This window comes from Elephas maximus, chromosome 14 (genome assembly GCF_024166365.1).
Source record: "Elephas maximus indicus isolate mEleMax1 chromosome 14, mEleMax1 primary haplotype, whole genome shotgun sequence".
Lineage (NCBI taxonomy): Eukaryota > Metazoa > Chordata > Mammalia > Proboscidea > Elephantidae > Elephas > Elephas maximus.
In genome coordinates, this window is record NC_064832.1 from 91,373,375 (window position 1) to 91,392,114 (window position 18,740).

An 18,740-nucleotide genomic window follows, 5' to 3' on the forward strand; every position below is an offset into this window, starting at 1 on the left:
TGAAATTAGCCAAGGTGCTAAATTGATCAATGTGATGGGAGCAGACTTGGTAGTCAGGATGCTGAGAGTAAGCAGCAGTCTTCTGTGAGATGCAGAACAGCCGGACTGTTAGGGCAGGAGTGTTGATTAGGGAAGGAGTGTTGGTGAGTTGTGAGGCTGCCAATGGTAACATGATATTTCTCTGCATCCCATAATGTCCACAGGGAATTTACCGTGTTTTTACCTTGTGTTTCCTTCTGGCTCGTGGGCTGGAGAATTGCAGTGGGTGCCTTGATAATTTAACCAGCCATCATTAAGGCAGTGCACATTTGATGCCTAACTAAATCTCACACACCACCAGATCACAACCGCACTGAGTCATCCAGGGTCTTTACATACCATAGCAAGCGCAGATATATAAATCCACAACCAGTTCTCAGGAGGCCGGAGTGCTAGGAATTTATTCCCACTTCCGCGCTCTGGGACTTTGGGACTTATGTGCTAGTTTTAAGTAATCCCTTGGGAGGAAATGAGGATATTGTTATGGTTCTAAGAAGTGTCTTCCTTGTAAAATATTGTTTAAAGGTAATCATGCATCTCATTTTAGCTTTGCTGCCATCACCCAAATATGTTCTCATTAATTGAATTCTGTGGCACGCGAGGGAGGAATGGAATCATTGAGGAGGATTTAGGCGTGACTTTACCCAACTTCCTTTTGTTTTTACTGATTTTGCACTGGTAACACCTTCCATTCCCTCAGACACATGGCAGCAGGCCACTGATTTTCTGAGGCAACAAGAACTGGGTCCTGAGCCTTCAGATTATAATTCATGGAGATGTCATTTTGCACAAAACCACCACAATTACCCATCACCCTCCACACATCAATTCCTTTCTTTCAACCCCTGATCACAGATTAAACGGCAAAACTTCAGATACTCACCTCCTATGTGAAAATGGAAAGCCCTGAACTTACCATTAGGCAGCTGTGCGCCGCACATTTTGTAAAACACACGCGATAAATACTCCTCTGTTCAGATTGGCATTCTAGGACCCTGCAATAAAAGGTTGGCTCTGACAGGAGAAATTTACAGTCTATAAAAAATAGACATAGTTTAACAATGAGGATTCCTTATCAACATTTAGATTTCCTGAATATTTATGAGCAGGGTTTTTTAAATAAATGTATTTGAAGATAGCTCTCCATAACACCGGTGCTCTGAAGGAAAACAAAAATGAATCTTCTCTTTGACAAATGACTTTGCCTGCAAATAAGATATTTGACCAAGTCTGTATATATATATATATATTTTTTTTTTCCCTCCCTTATTTTTTGGACTGATAAGTGGACTCATAGTCTTGAGCTCTGGCTTTGATTTCTGATAAGAACTTGAAAGATGAAGAAAGGAAACGGGCTACATTGTGGCAGATTTTGGTCGCTATACCACCCTCTGAAAAAAAGAAACTAGAGGGAACAGCGTCGTTTCGGCCTGCGAGCCTTGATTTGACGTCTAAGGTCACCCGATGGAACAGGAAGGAGAGGTGGGCTTTCTAGCCAGCTGTGTATTTTGGTTCCAGCTGACTGACGGTACAAAGAAAATGTGTCAGTCATGAATATTAAGTTTCTTTCTAGCATTTTTCTTCCAGAGGGAAGCAATCTGCACATTGTAGCAATGCTTCTTCCAGCTGACGAGTTTTCTTATTTATGTTTTTGGCAAAGCATACTGAGTTTCATCTCTGACTTCCTCTTTAGCACCCTACTGTGTGGTTTCTAAAAACATTCATCTTAGCTTCTTTTAAATGCCCCCAAAACCAAAAAAAAAAAAAAATCCACCACCACCAACAAAAAAGACTTTACTGTGAGTCAATTCTGGCTCACAGCAACCCTAGAGGACAGAGTAGAACTACCCCAAAGAGTTTCCAAGGAGCAGCTAGTGGATTTGAACTGCCCACCTTTTTGGTTAGCAGCCATAGCACTTAACCACTACACCACTAAGCCAAAAAACCAAACCAAACCCACTGCCGTCGAGTCGATTCCGACTCCTAGTGACCCTATAGGACAGAGTAGAACTGCCCCATAGAGTTTCCAAGGAGTGCCTGGCGGATTTGAACTGCCGACCTCTTGGTTAGCAGCTGTAGCACTTAACCTCTATACCACCAGGGTTTCCACTACACAACTAAAAAAAACTAGGGCTCCTAAAATTCCCCATTCCCCCCAAAAACCTCTTTATATCAATGTCATTGCCACACAAGTCCTTTCATTATCTCTCAAGCTCTTCACTCTGTTTATCCTCTTTGCCATGTTGGAAATGCACATTATAAACCTACCACTTTAACTGATGATATTATGACCCAGTTTTATCAACACGATACAATAATGATAATAGTAATAATAATGGTAATTGATTTTTATATTAAAATCTGTTATTTTTAATGTTATCTGTGTGCCAGGTACTTGAAATGTACTTTATCCTCATTATGGTTCCTAATCCCCACAAGGGCTCTATCAGGTAAACATTATTATTTCCATCTTAAAGGTGAGGAGACTAGAGACAAAAGATGTTAAGTAACTCCCCCAAGGTCACATAGTTAATGAATCGCAGAGGTAGGGTTTGAAGCTAGATTCTTTGAATCCCAACCCCATTCTCTTAACTAAGCTATCAATGTTTTATTAACTTGATGATTCCATTACTCATTCATTAAAATCTGCCTTATACATTTCAAACAAAAATTGAACAGGAATGGAACTATAAAAATATGTTTAAAGGTTACGCTCTTACTCATCTAAGTTTCCAAGTTCTTAAAAAGTATTTCCAGCCTGGGCCCCAGGGAGCCCAAATGAACCATATCTAAAGAGAAGGGTCTTATGTAGGGAGACCAGTTTTTCATTAAACAGCTCTTTTACCTATTCTTTTCCCCATGACAAGGAGCATCTGACTGAATTCCCCTTAGAATTCTCCACCAAAGGGTAAGGAAATGAACTTCCTAGAGGGGCTTCTGCTTGTTGGAGATGAGGCTGAGGCCCATAACCTGCTCATCTGTTGTCTCTGCTTCCTGGCATACCTGTCAACGGCTTCGAGGTCCTCGAAAGGAAAAAGGCAACACAAGCCCCAATCGCTAGTCTCATACTCCTTAATGTTACCATCATTTTTTATAGAAGATCTGTTTCCAATCTGTCTGTCCCTTTTCAGAAGCATAAAGATGCACGTATTTTAAGCAGCAGTCATCACATCTACTTTGTCTGGCATTTATTCAGCCTTTAGTTTGTCAAAGTCAGTCATTGAAAATGAAAACTTGCCTTCTGATTTGTTACTGGCCCTTATTTGAATGGGAAAAGGGTAACTTCACATTTGAACGTTTCAAGCCTCATCATATTTTCTTTTCCACATGACAGCGATAAACAGATCTTGGCAAAACCTCAGATGCAAAAGAAATTTTTAAAATGAACCATACTGTCACTTCTTTTGAATGATATGGCAATAAACCAATAATTCAAAAGATCAGTGAACATCTGGACTTCTAAAGCAGGACAGCAGCTCAGACTGGTGATGCAAGAAAGCACCATTCAGCTTGGTGATTGTTCCAAAGGGTAACTTTTTGGAATGTCAGTGATGGTCAGCTGAGAGAAAGTTTGATGGAGTAGAAAGGTCATGGACCTTGGAGATGGAGAAATGATCTCAGACACTTTAGAATGATGAAGCTGTGACAGTTAATGTTACATGTCGACTTGGCTAGGCCATGATTCTCAGGATTATGTAATTATCCTCCATTTGGTGATCTGATTTAAGGAGAGTTTCCTTGGGCATGTGGCCTGCACTCAGTGTAATGGATGTTCTGGCAAAGCTCTCTCTGGCTCCTGCACCTGACTCGTCATCATCTGACTTCTGGCTCTTGGGACGTGAGCCAGCAATCTGCCGTCTGACCTGCAGATTTTGGGTTTGTCAGTGCCTGCAATCATGTGAGCCTGACATCTGACCCACAGATTTGGGACTTGCAGGCTTCCATAACTGTGTGAGCCATTTCCTTGAAATAAATCTCTCTCTATATATTTATATATATACACGCTTCACTGGTTTTTCTCCTCTAGAGGACCCAGCCTCAGATAGAGGCCTTGAAGGCATTATTTCAATTCACTGAGCTTTGCTTCTTTCTTAATGAGGGTTTTTGCCAGAAATAGTACTAAGGTATGTAAGAATACAAATAAATAACCTGTTGTGTAATAATTGCTCAAGAAACTGGCTATTGTTTTCTTCTCATTGTTACTTCTCGATGGGTCATAGTGGTGCAATGGTTAAGTGCTCATCTGCCAAATGAAAGGTTGGCAGTTTGAACCCACCTGACAGCTTTGCAGGAGAAAGAGCTGGCAATCTGTTTCCATAAAGATTACCACCAAGAAAACCCTCTGGGCAAGTTGTACTCTGTCACATGAGGTTGGTATGAGTCAGAATCAACTCAATGGCATGTAACAACAAAAACATGGCATTGTCACTCTCTCTGAGGAGAGCCGAGTGGACGACTATTTCTTAGGTGGAGGACCACTGGCCAGGTAATAATGTAGGAACATTCTACATTAACTCCCTGCACGTCAAGGTGTGTCCACCCCCTTGTGAGCTGACAACCCTGACTGCAGCTTGCCGGTCATCAAACTAGGCAAATAAATAGGCTGAAGACATCTGCAACCACTGAAAACCCTCATGTTTTAAAAAATCCATAAATGTGATGGAGAAGGTTGAGCCTCCGAGGGAAGATACCCAGAGTAAGAGATCCAGTTGGATGAGCCTTTTAATTATATTTATTGATCCTTCAACTGGAAGTCACCCAGTTCCCAGGCACAGATGCACAAGGGAGATTTTAGGCTCCACTTTTAATGAAACTGAAACGCCGCAGGGTAAAGCAGAGAGCACAGATGTTTGGAAGCCGCAAGATCCCGGGCTGCAGTGACATAGGCGCCATCTGATTGCAAGCCTGTCCCAGTAAACATGGTCCTGCTCACAGCCCTGATCCAAGCACTTCATTCCAAAACTGGCATGCTGCAAGCCCCTGGAGTGACCCTAGCTGAGATGGCAACAAAGGCAGAAAGAATAAACAATCGGGTTAATTGAGTTTGAATGATGGAATTGCAAAGAGGGACTGATAAAAGGTGAAGCAAGAAGGATGTTTAAAAATTCTAATAAGCCTTGAAAAATCAGTGGCGTTAGAGCTCCGGAAATAATAACAATAACAAAAAAAAGCTATGAAATCATAGCACATAAGCTAGGAGTCTATTTAAGAATGTAAGAGGCTCGGGGAAGTGGGAAAATTAAAGCGTGTATGTTTTTTAATCTATGTTTCTATGACTTCAGTTGTTCCTCAGTTACCTATAAAGAGGACACTGTACTTAATATAACGGGGCCCTGGTGGCACAGTGGTTAAGAGCTATGGCTGCTAACCAAAAGGATGGCCGTTCAAATCTAGCAGCTGCTCCTTGGAAACCCTCTGGGGCAGTTCTACTCTGTCCTATAGGGTCACTATGAGTTGGAATCAACTCGATGGCGATGGTTATACTTAATATGCTCTTTGTAAGCATTTACCTGTGCTGTGTGTCCTTGGGGGAGTCATTCATCTTTCTGAGCCTCAGGGTCCTCACCTGTAACATAAGGATAATAATGTCTACCTTGCAGAGTCAGAATACAGATAAGATAGTATATATAGTCTTACGTATATCCTAATACAGTTTTAAATTACTGCCCCATAGGAGGCTTCTCAATAAATAAAAGACCTTATTACTATGAGGGGCATTATTATTATTGTTTTTATCATATAATTTGAATTTCACATCAAATACATGAGATACAAATTATTATTATAAGTATTTAATATGTAGATAGGGAAACTAAGACACAGTGAAGATAAAACACTTGCCTAATATCATGCAGTGTATTTCAGTTTTAAAGTGCACCTTCTTTCTTCCGACCCCGAATTATTTTCTTTCTACCGCATTACGCTGCCACCTAATAGTTGAAGAATGGTCAGATAATTGATTTTAAATCTATGACTACCTTGCCCCAACTATTCCTATTACATATATTCCAACAGAATTATTGTAGTCATACAAGGTGCTCAGTGTCTGAAGGGTTCTGTTGTTGTCGTTAGGTGCCATTGAGTCATCTCTGACTCATAACGACCTTGTGTAAAACAGAACAAAACGCTGTCTGGTCTTGCGCTATCCTCACAATCTTTGGTACGTTTGAGCCCACTGTTGGAGCTATTGTATCAGGCCATCTCATGGAGGGTCCCCCTCATTTACTCTGCCCTCTACTTTAGCAAGGATGATGTCCTTTTCTAGTGATTGGTCTTTCCTAATGACGTGTCCAAAGTAAGCAAGGCGAAGTCTCACCGTCCTCGCTTCTGGTTGGACACATGACTCTAGTGTACTCTAATTAGGGGCAGCTTCTCTTCTTTCTCAGAATTCTGTACATTCCAAGGACTTGGAAATATGGAACAAGGTAAATGTATAAGACTTTTTCACTTATGGGAAATTATCTTCTGATATCATATTGCTCAGGGTGGAAGCCAGCAGATATAAATCCACTCATCTTCCCATCACCACACCCACCAATGTACCTGCACCTGTCTGCAGCTCCCTCCCATCTTGTTACAATGAGTAAAGTTTCCCTGCTCTTATCTAAGCCCAAATGTTTTATCACCATCTCACCTTCTCAAGGACTTTACTCTTGGGATCATCTCCTTCTCTCTTCACGATCTATCTCTCCCTCTTTATTCTCTCCCTCTTTACTGCATCATTCTCATGAGTACATGGACAAGTTTTATTATCTCTTAAAAACAAAAAATAAAAACACCTTTGGTGGCCCTCTAGTCACTGCAGTGTTTCTTCTGCATACTCTCTGAGTAAGATGTATTTAAAAGGTATGTGTGGTCATTGTCTCCAATTTCTCAATCCTCATTTATCCCTCAGTCCACTCCAATCATGTTTTTATCTCTTCCCTTCACTGAAATCCATTCGTTCACTTCTCTGCTGTTGTATGACTTGGTCTCTTAGCAGCATTTAGTAGAGTGGTGCACTCCATCCTTCATGAATGCTTTCTTCTCTGAGTCACCCCGTTCAACTTGTTCTTGTCCTACCTACATCACTGGGTGCTCCCTTCTAGCCCCGACTGTGTGATCTTCATCTGCCAGCCCCTAGGACTCCCTGAGAATGGCACAAATTCCAGGTTCCTATAAGATCCTCCCCTCAGATTCCAAGCTCCTCAGGAATCAAAGAAAAACTCTGATAATTTTACACTTAATCAGAAATTAGGTGTAAAAAAATAAGAGTTTAGTTCCATACTCAGATGCCGTGTAATATACCATATGCTGCTCTCATTTTATTTTTCTTGCTGCTTAAATGGTGTTTATTTTCTCACTTGATTTATTTTCCTATTAAAAAACAGCTGTCAAAGTTGCCTTTAAAAGGTATGTGTATGTGGAGGAACCTGGAAGGCATTATGCTGAGCGAAATTAGTCAGAGGCAAAAGGACAAATATTGTATAAGACCACTATTACAAGATCTTGAGAAATAGTAAAAACTGAGAAGAACACATACTTTTGCGCTTACGAGGGGGGGAGGGAGGGAGGGAGGGAGAGGGTTTTTTATTGATTAATCAGTAGATGAGAACTGCTTTGGGTAAAGGGAAAGACAACACTCAATACATGGAAGGTCAGCTCAACTGGACTGGACCAAAAGCAAAGAAGTTTCTGGGATAAAATGAATGCTTCAAAGGTCAGCGGAGCAGGGGCGGGGGTTTGGGGAACATGGTTTGAGGGGACTTCTAAGTCAATTGGCAAAATAATTCTGTTAGGAAAACATTCTACATCCCACTTTGAAATGTGGCGTCTGGGGTCTTAAATGCTAACAAGCGGCTATCTAAGATGCATCAATTGGTCTCAACCCACCTGAAGCAAAGGAAAATGAAGAACACCAAGGTCACATGACAACTAGGAGCCCAAGAGACGGAAAGGGCCACATGAACCAGAGACCTACATCATCCTGAGACCAGAAGAACTAGTTGGTGCCCGGCCACAATCGATGACTGCCCTGACAGGGAGCACAACAGAGAACTCCTGAGGGAACAGGAGATCAGTGGGATGCAGACCCCAAATTCTCATAAAAAGACCATACTTAATGGTCTGACTGAGACTAGAGGAATCCCGGCGGCCATGCTCCCCAGACCTTCTGTCGACACAGGACAGGAACCATCCCCGAAGACAACTCATCAGACATGAAAGGGACTGGTCAGCGGGTGGGAGAGAGACGCTGATGAAGAGTGAGCTAATTATATCAGGTGGACACTTGAGAGTGTGTTGGCAACTCTTGTCTGGAGGGGGGATGGGAGGATAGAGAGAGAGGGAAGCTGGCAAAATTGTCACGAAAGGAGAGACTGAAAGGGTTGACTCAATAGGGGGAGAGCAAGTGGGAGTACGGAGTAAGATGTATGTAAACTTATATGTGACAGACTGATTGGATTTGTAAACGTCCACTTGAAGCTTAATAAAAGTTAATAAAAAAAAAAAGGTATGTGTTTTTGTATTTTAGCTACTATTGGCTGAGATCCCACACTTTGCATGCGTTATCGTACATAATCTTTGCAACTGCCCGATAAGGTAGTGAGTAGTCACTGTCCCTTTACAGACAAAAACTTGGGCTTAGAGAGTTCAAGTGACATATTTCATTTCAACTGGTCAATGGTGGAGCCAGAATCCAACCCCACATCTGACACTATTGCTGGTGCTCTTAATTAATGTTTAATATAACTCTTAAAATTTCAGGACATGACCATCTCTTCTGAATCTGTGAGAATGCCTTTGAGTGCAAGGAACAGAGAACTCAGTTCAACTGGAGTAAATAATACTGGGATTTATTACTCCACATGAAAGGAAGTCCGGAAGCATGTCACAGCAAGATCAGTAGTTTAAGAATGTCTCAAGGACCCAGGCTCCTTCTAGCTCTCTGTTTTGCTGTCATTGGTATTCGATTCACCCAAAAGCTGTTTTTGCTTATAATTGCAAAATAGCAAACGTGGTTAAAGAAGCACACCAAAACACAGTAGCATCCAGCAATAGAAGAAGAGTTGTTCCTGTCTTACGAAAATTATCAGGAATCAAAAACTGTCAGAAGCTCCCTGGGAGACATCCTCTCCCATCTCAATGACAGAATAGGTCACATACCCACCTGTAAACCCATCCTCAGCAGCAATGAGCCTACTACTACTATGGGTTAGACCTCTGAGGGTTTACCTGATTCATGTAGATGGGGCAAGCAGTGGAAACCAGAAGAAAATCGAGCCTTGAGTGGCATGAAAGAAGGCAGAATGGCTGTAGCATAGACAACCAAAAGGGTCTACTCCATCTTTCAAGGAGATATCAGGCAAAACATCTGTGACTGCACCTGTACATGTGTGTGCGTGCTCAATTTTGAAGCCATTGTCCCTTTTAACAAAACTTCACTTTGTGAAGAAGAACTTTTGAACTGCTCTTGGTACATACTTTTTTCCAAAAAGTCTTATTAGCTACTATATTGGTGAGGGTCTTAAATAAAACATGCTTCCTGTGGTACCAGGAATGTTAATTATCCATCATTTGGTCTGTGACTTTTCTGCGTAGAATTTCCAATTCTTCAAAATGCACTGGTGTGCTAGGGTAATGAACTCATTCCCAAATCATCCAGAGGCTCATGAAATTTTAAAGTTTTCTCCTTAGAAACAAGTTGTCTGAGCTGTATAGCTAGTCTCTAATCATACTGAACATGTTGAACATTTTCCAATGACTTCCGCTTGTTAATCCTATCTGTGACTCAGATGCCCAGTGCTGGTCTCACCTCACTCTAATTTATAGAATATTCATATTTTAAATACTTTTCCTGGCTCTTTTCTAGGGCTCTAAAGTAAACCATTTTTCCAAACAACATATAAAACCTCACTAGAAAGCACCTGCAGGTTCGGCTGTGCTGTAGATCAAATCCTGTTCTGGTTCACACATCAATCTATAATCACTCTCTCACCCAATAATGTGGAAGCAGATAATTATTGTCTCTTCATTTTACTTTATGACAGGCATGCTCACAACTAAAGGACTTACAGATGACGGATTCCAAGCTCTTCCCAACTGCTCTGGTGTTCAGAGTTTCCCATGGGAAATAATTAATGACACCCTCCCTGCATGTCCCCATTGGAGGCTGGATACCTGACATCCTCCCTGCATGTCCCCATTGGAGGCTGGATACCTGACATCCTCCCTGCATGTCCCCATTGGAGGCTGGATACCTGACACCCTCCCTGCATGTCCCCATTGGAGGCTGGATACCTGACACCCTCCCTGCATGTCCCCATTGGAGGCTGGATACCAGTCTGTTAATGACACCCTCCCTGCATGTCCCCATTGGAGGCTGGATACCTGACACCCTCCCTGCATGTCCCCATTGGAGGCTGGATACCAGTCTGTTAATGACACCCTCCCTGCATGTCCCCATTGGAGGCTGGATACCAGTCTGTTAATGACACCCTCCCTGCATGTCCCCATTGGAGGCTGGATACCAGTCTGTTAATGACATCCTCCCTGCATGTCCCCATTGGAGGCTGGATACCTGACACCCTCCCTGCATGTCCCCATTGGAGGCTGGATACCAGTCTGTTAATGACACCCTCCCTGCATGTCCCCATTGGAGGCTGGATACCTGACACCCTCCCTGCATGTCCCCATTGGAGGCTGGATACCAGTCTGTTAATGACACCCTCCCTGCATGTCCCCATTGGAGGCTGGATACCTGACACCCTCCCTGCATGTCCCCATTGGAGGCTGGATACCTGACACCCTCCCTGCATGTCCCCATTGGAGGCTGGATACCTGACACCCTCCCTGCATGTCCCCATTGGAGGCTGGATACCTGACACCCTCCCTGCATGTCCCCATTGGAGGCTGGATACCTGACATCCTCCCTGCATGTCCCCATTGGAGGCTGGATACCTGACATCCTCCCTGCATGTCCCCATTGGAGGCTGGATACCTGACACCCTCCCTGCATGTCCCCATTGGAGGCTGGATACCTGACATCCTCCCTGCATGTCCCCATTGGAGGCTGGATACCTGACATCCTCCCTGCATGTCCCCATTGGAGGCTGGATACCTGACATCCTCCCTGCATGTCCCCATTGGAGGCTGGATACCTGACACCCTCCCTGCATGTCCCCATTGGAGGCTGGATACCTGACATCCTCCCTGCATGTCCCCATTGGAGGCTGGATACCTGACACCCTCCCTGCATGTCCCCATTGGAGGCTGGATACCTGACACCCTCCCTGCATGTCCCCATTGGAGGCTGGATACCTGACATCCTCCCTGCATGTCCCCATTGGAGGCTGGATACCTGACACCCTCCCTGCATGTCCCCATTGGAGGCTGGATACCTGACATCCTCCCTGCATGTCCCCATTGGAGGCTGGATACCTGACACCCTCCCTGCATGTCCCCATTGGAGGCTGGATACCAGTCTGTTGATGACACCCTCCCTGCATGTCCCCATTGGAGGCTGGATACCTGACACCCTCCCTGCATGTCCCCATTGGAGGCTGGATACCAGTCTGTTGATGACACCCTCCCTGCATGTCCCCATTGGAGGCTGGATACCTGACACCCTCCCTGCATGTCCCCATTGGAGGCTGGATACCTGACACCCTCCCTGCATGTCCCCATTGGAGGCTGGATACCTGACACCCTCCCTGCATGTCCCCATTGGAGGCTGGATACCTGACACCCTCCCTGCATGTCCCCATTGGAGGCTGGATACCTGACATCCTCCCTGCATGTCCCCATTGGAGGCTGGATACCTGACACCCTCCCTGCATGTCCCCATTGGAGGCTGGATACCTGACATCCTCCCTGCATGTCCCCATTGGAGGCTGGATACCTGACACCCTCCCTGCATGTCCCCATTGGAGGCTGGATACCAGTCTGTTGATGACACCCTCCCTGCATGTCCCCATTGGAGGCTGGATACCTGACACCCTCCCTGCATGTCCCCATTGGAGGCTGGATACCTGACACCCTCCCTGCATGTCCCCATTGGAGGCTGGATACCTGACACCCTCCCTGCATGTCCCCATTGGAGGCTGGATACCAGTCTGTTGATGACACCCTCCCTGCATGTCCCCATTGGAGGCTGGATACCTGACACCCTCCCTGCATGTCCCCATTGGAGGCTGGATACCTGACACCCTCCCTGCATGTCCCCATTGGAGGCTGGATACCTGACACCCTCCCTGCATGTCCCCATTGGAGGCTGGATACCTGACACCCTCCCTGCATGTCCCCATTGGAGGCTGGATACCTGACACCCTCCCTGCATGTCCCCATTGGAGGCTGGATACCAGTCTGTTGATGACACCCTCCCTGCATGTCCCCATTGGAGGCTGGATACCTGACACCCTCCCTGCATGTCCCCATTGGAGGCTGGATACCTGACACCCTCCCTGCATGTCCCCATTGGAGGCTGGATACCTGACACCCTCCCTGCATGTCCCCATTGGAGGCTGGATACCTGACACCCTCCCTGCATGTCCCCATTGGAGGCTGGATACCTGACACCCTCCCTGCATGTCCCCATTGGAGGCTGGATACCTGACACCCTCCCTGCATGTCCCCATTGGAGGCTGGATACCTGACACCCTCCCTGCATGTCCCCATTGGAGGCTGGATACCTGACACCCTCCCTGCATGTCCCCATTGGAGGCTGGATACCTGACACCCTCCCTGCATGTCCCCATTGGAGGCTGGATACCTGACACCCTCCCTGCATGTCCCCATTGGAGGCTGGATACCAGTCTGTTGATGCCAGTGTTGCTGAGTCGTAATTGCCCAGCCTCTTTCAAATCCTTGTAGCATCTACTCCCTATAGCTGTTAATCCTCCAGAATTTAATAAAGTACAAAAGAATAATACTTCTCATCTTTGCAGTGCTGACAATTAACTAATTAGCCCATTAACTCAATTGAGCCAGGATTGTCCCAGTAAGTTATGGGCTTCGGGAGGTATATTAATCCTTTAAGGCCACTGGAGCAACATTTGCAGCTAATGGGCCCATATCCCTAGCTTACTACCAGGGAGGGACCAGGGTATTGTTAGAAAAGAGAGCCCATTAATTCTCACTGTACCCAAAGGGGCAGGTGAGAATGACTTTGCACAAAGTAATGGGGAAATGTGTTTTGTCTTGTTTTTCTTTTTTTAAGACCAAAAAGAGACTTTGAATTAAAGCCAGATTGGAATTCAAGATTTCCTGGCAAGCAACCATATATTCAAATTTGAAATCTTGCCAAGTGTTTGTTTGTTTGTTTTAGTTTTAGCTCCAATAATAAGAGTGGATAGGCAAGAAGTTTTATGTTGGGGTGTGGGTAATTCTAGCATCTGGACCTTTGACGACGGGAAGGTGGTGACTCTGTTTTCATTCTATAACCTGCTTAAATAAACACTTCTTAAATCACGTGGGGAGGATTCATCTAGATGGTATTGGGAGAGGGAGGTACGGAAAAGACATTTCTAACACAACTCCTGCCCTGTGGAGCCAGCCAGATTGTGGGGGTGAAGTGGGTCCTGCCCTCAAGAGCCTGCAGCTTAGGAAAAATATCTAGGACCCATTCCTCCCTCGGACACACAGCAGGAGACGAATCCTGGGGTCCTGGCCAAGTCTCAGGGTAGTGCATAAAACATGGGATTACATACCTGTAGGCTGAAGCATTGCTCGTTTCATCATTCTGTGTGGTTTCCTGGTCTGTGATGCCAAGGCACATGGTTTGGAGTTGAGCTATCAAATCCAAATAGAGAAAAGACAAGTGTAAAGCCAGAGGCGGAGGTGGTAGTGATGGCGGTGGAAGAGATGGGTAGCTGAACTGGTTGGATCAAAGGCCAGCCAACTTCTGGAGAGAAATGTGGGGCAGATGGCAGCCCCCAAATGTCCTTTCATGTGGTTTCTGAGGCCATGTGGTATAAAAGGGGAGGAAGGAGGTGCCCTTGGGTGTTTAAGGGTACAGCCTGAGGCTTACAAATGTGTTTATAAACTTACACTTATTACATGTACGGGGCCATAAATCCACAAGGGTCTTTGTCTGGCTGCCCCCTCTTAGCCCCATAGATTCATCACAGCTAGCATTGGGAATAAACAGAAATTGACTTTTTCTTTCTCTAATAATGTTGAAATCACTGCCTATATCAATCAGTTCACTGTGCAATATTTAGGTTACCTAGGTAGTACACAGCACTCCCGGTATCTTTTCTTCCTTTCCGGCTATTGTGATCCATTCTTTTGGAGTCCTTCCCACCTTTAATGCAATCTCTGGGCCGAATAAGAAGGAAAGCTTTCATTTCAACAATAGGTAGCTTGGAATGTGGTAAAAACCACATAAAACTCTTTGACAAGACAGCATAGATATCAGCAAAAAAAAAGCTTCATGGCCCTCTAGACAAAAAGGCCTAGAGCTAAAACTAAGAAAAGAGGAATTATCCTGCTTTGCTACTTTGTGTACAAGTCATTTCACCTCTCTGTGATCCGTCTTTCCCCTTTGAAAACTCATGTGTATATGTATGTATTAATAACTCACCTTGTTCTATAAAGGTTGTAAGCCAGCATCTATAAGTATGCACAAAATGGACTTAGAAATCTGTAAATAGAAAATTGGTTCCAAGAGAAATAATGTTTGGAAAAAATACAATGGAGCAAAGGTTATGTTGGCCGTAAGTAATCTCACTTGGGAGAGGTGTTCAGGAATGTGTCTTAAAGCTTTCCAATAACAATTTCCAAGAGGGTTTTTAATATGATGATGATGACGATGATGATGATGACGGTGATGATGATGATGGTTGCAATGACAGTGATGAAAAATAACCAATACTTGTGAATCGCTTACCATGTGCCAAGCACTGTGTCTGCTAAGTAAGCATTTTGTTGGCTTTATCCCATTTTATCATCTCCCAAACCCTAATAGGGAGATACTATTATTATTTATATGTTTCATTAAGGAAACTGAGACTTAACCATATGATAAAAGTGAACAGATTTTTCAAGAGAAGTAGATAATGGGACCTGATAATTCTCCATAGGTCACCAACAAGAAGACACAATGCAACATAATGACAAATATCTCAAAGATGTCATTATGGTGAATCTAATTGAGTTAGATCCATTAGGAAAAAAAAAAAAGCTATAAAGTTGTTACAATGTTTCATTTATACCTAAGAGAATTTCATTTAAGGAAATTCTTTAAGAAGCTGTACGATTTTGTTCCGGGTATGCAGGACTCTAACATTCTGGTCTCACCCAAGGATATATTTTTGGGTATCTCAGTTCTAGCCTCAAAGCAATGTTCTGCAATTTCTATTTCAGAGCTTTTATTAAATATATTTCCCTACAAATACCTGGAATTGCAGATGTCTATATCAGTTGTTAAGTACAGCCCATAGCTAGAGGTGGTATTGATTTTGTTTTATAAAAGTGGAAGAGATTAAGAAGGACAAATGAGCAAACAGGCCAGTGTACTTTATCCAGAGGAAGGCCATGGGTGGGGCCAAAACTTTCCTCATAGAACAATTTTGAACTGTTTCCAAGTCCCAGAATAATGGATAATCAAAGTTCAATTCATTTATTTACTCATACATTGCTAGAAATTTTATTGAGCACATGCCAGGTAGTAGAAGCTTAATGAAAATAAAATAGATCCAGCCCCTCTCATCACTGAGCTCCTGGTCTAGTAAAAGACACTGATAATTACATAAGCGATTAAAATAAAGCATGACACACCATGGTAGGATAGTTTCCTGGTGCACAGAAAGCACATGGAAGAGGTGTCTGCTTCATTGTGGGGAGACAGTGAGAGAAGGCTTTCCTGAAGAAATGGCATTTAAGTTGAAATTGGGAAGGAGATTAGGATTTAGTCAGGTCATGGCCTCAATAATCTCAGCTTGAAAAAAGGACATTAAAGCAAGTAAGACAAAGGATTTACCTGGGTCATGTCCTGTCTGGAAAGGTGTCCACTGATAATACTGTGGGCCGCTCCTTGAAGAGTTTGGTTAGCCAAGTACCCAAAATCGTTCCTAAGGACTTGGAGACCAGGCTCAACAGCAGCATCAGTGACATGCTGCTGATGACCTACCTGGCCATTTTTACATGGTCACAGATTGCCCTCAATGAGAAATTTGTAAACCTGTGAATGGGCCTCCAGCAACACGCCTGTCCATCTGGGCCCCAACCCGGACTCAGAATGGAGTGAAGAAGAAATGGTTTCTTTGTGGTATTGAGTCACACTGAATCAGGCAGCTGATCGTGACGCTAAATAAACATAGCCTGCCTTGTGTAAATGGAAAAAAAAAAGAAGCATTTACCTGTTTCACTAAAAAAGTCAGCACCCAGTAAAGCACACATTGTACCTTCAATATTGCTAGTAATCTATCTGTAAAATGCAGTCATAGTTAACTGAAAGAGCAGGCTTACTGCACAGGATAAATTAACTATGGATCAGGTTAACACTGACTGCTCAATTCTTGGTGAGATTCATATATTCTTAGGTCTGGACAGCCTCTAGAATGTCCAAGCTGTTTCTAATATCTACCAAATTTGTATCTTCATTTGGAACAACTGTCTACTAGACTCTCTCTCTCATGGGCTGCCCCACAGGAGGAATGTCCTCAATGGTAAGAGCAAAAGTTCTGGATCAGAAGTATCTGGGTTCAAGGCTACCTCTGCTTCTAATTACCTGTGTGACCTTGGCCACATGACATAATCTCTAGACACCTTAATTTTTAAACTCCTGGAAATTGTAAATACTAATTTTAGTCACCTGGTAAGGCTGTTTTGAGTCCTTAGGTGGCACAGAGGGTTAGCATGCTCACCTCCTAGCCAAAAGGTTGGTGGTTTGAGTTCATCCAGAGGCACTTCAGAAGAACAGCCTGGGGATCCACTTCCAAAAAATAGGCCGTTGAAAATCCTGTGGAAGACAGCTCTACTCTGACACTTACAGAATCATCATGATTTTTTAAGGCTTTCATAAAAGCCTTAAACAAACAAACAACCGCTTGACTCAACGTCTTTTATGAAAGACAGGAGCCCTGGTGGTGCAGTGGTTAAGAGCTTGGTTGGAATTGACTGGACGGCAACGGGCTTGGTTTTATGAAGGTAAGTGAGTTAATGCACATGAAGCACTTAACCCAGCTCAGGGTGCATAGTAAGCACTGAGGTGATGAATGCTATGGCTACGATTATGTCACAAACTGAACTTCTCATCTCCTACCATCTATTCTCCTGAGTTTCTTGTTGAATCACTCCCCCTGCACCCCCAGAAGTCAGACACCTGGGAGTCACCTGAAGCCTCTCCCTCTCCCCTCCCCACCGCACATAGGCACCATGTGCCATCATCCCTGGCTCTCCATCTCAGTCCTAGCTTTCTCATTCCATACCGTCTTAGCCATCTAGTGCTGCTGTAACAGAAATAACACTACTGGATGGCTTTAACAAAGAGAAATTTGTTTCCTCACAGTAAAGTTGGCTGAAAGTCCAAATTCAGTGAGTCAGCTCCAGGGGAAGGCTTTCTCTCTCTGTCTGCCTTCTCATCAATCTTCCCCTAGACTAGGAGGTTCTCTGTGCAGGGACCCAGGGTCCAAAGATGTGCTCTGCCCCCAGCACTACTTTCTTGGTGGTATGAAGTCTACCGTCTCTCTGCTTGCTTCTCTCGTCTATCTCAAGAGATTGCCTCAAGACACAATCCAGTCTTGTAGGTTGAGTCCTGCCTCACTATCACAACTCCCACCCATCCTCCCTCATTAGCATCATAGAAGCAGGATTTACAACATATACAAAAATCACACAATACTAAGAATCATGGCCCAGCCAAATTGATACACACATTTTGGGGGGGACATAATTCAATCCATGGCACGTACCTTTGCGTTTACTGTTCCCTTCCTTCCCAGTGCATTTGGCAAAGTCCTAACTCACCTCACACTTAACTTCTGGAAGGCCTTTCTTGGCCCTCTCATCTCAGCCAGGGAAGCAAATCTGTCACGCATATTGCTATGGACTGAATTGTACCACCCCCACCCCCACCGCCCCCCACAAAAGGTTATGTTTAAATCCCTACCCTAGTACCTTTAAAGGTGACCTTGTTGGAAATAGGGTCTGTGGTGATATTATCAGTTAACATGCAGTCACTCTTGACTAGGGTGTGTCCTAATCCCAGCTGAGTACTGTTCTTATAAAAGAGAACAGATACAGAAAGAGAGAAGGAACACCATGTGACTCTGTAGCTGCAAGCCAAGGAGCACCTTGAGCTACTAGAAGCTGGGAGAGAGACATGGAAGGGAACAAACTATCCCTCAGAGCCTCAGAAGGAAATGACACTTGGGCTTCCTGATCTTAGACTCTCAACCTCCAGGACCTCCAGAGACAATACACTTCTGTAGTTTAAAGCCACACACTTTGTGGCGTTTTGTTACAGCAGCCCCAGGGAACCAGGGCTAGACACATACAAGGCCTTTATTGTAGGACTAAGCAATTGTGGGAGGATCATGGAAAGTAAAGCCCTACACAGGAGAGTCTAAAAAACCAAAGAAAAGTCACTGATCAGTCCTGGCATAGATGAACGAGTCAAAGCTTTCAAGGAAATCTGGAAGCTAGACCGTGCAGCTGACATGGTGAGGATGAAGAGGGCTGGTGTAGAAGTCTGTGGAAGGTGTTGGCTTCTGTGGCTTACT

At 44.1% G+C, this 18,740-nt stretch overlaps 1 protein-coding gene across 1 annotated transcript in view; it reads left to right on the top strand.

Moving 5' to 3' along the window:
- The window catches only part of HS6ST3 (heparan sulfate 6-O-sulfotransferase 3), an 858,544-nt gene that overhangs the window by 789,191 nt on the left and 50,613 nt on the right, over positions 1–18,740 (top strand). The gene's annotated exons all lie outside the window — the stretch shown is intronic.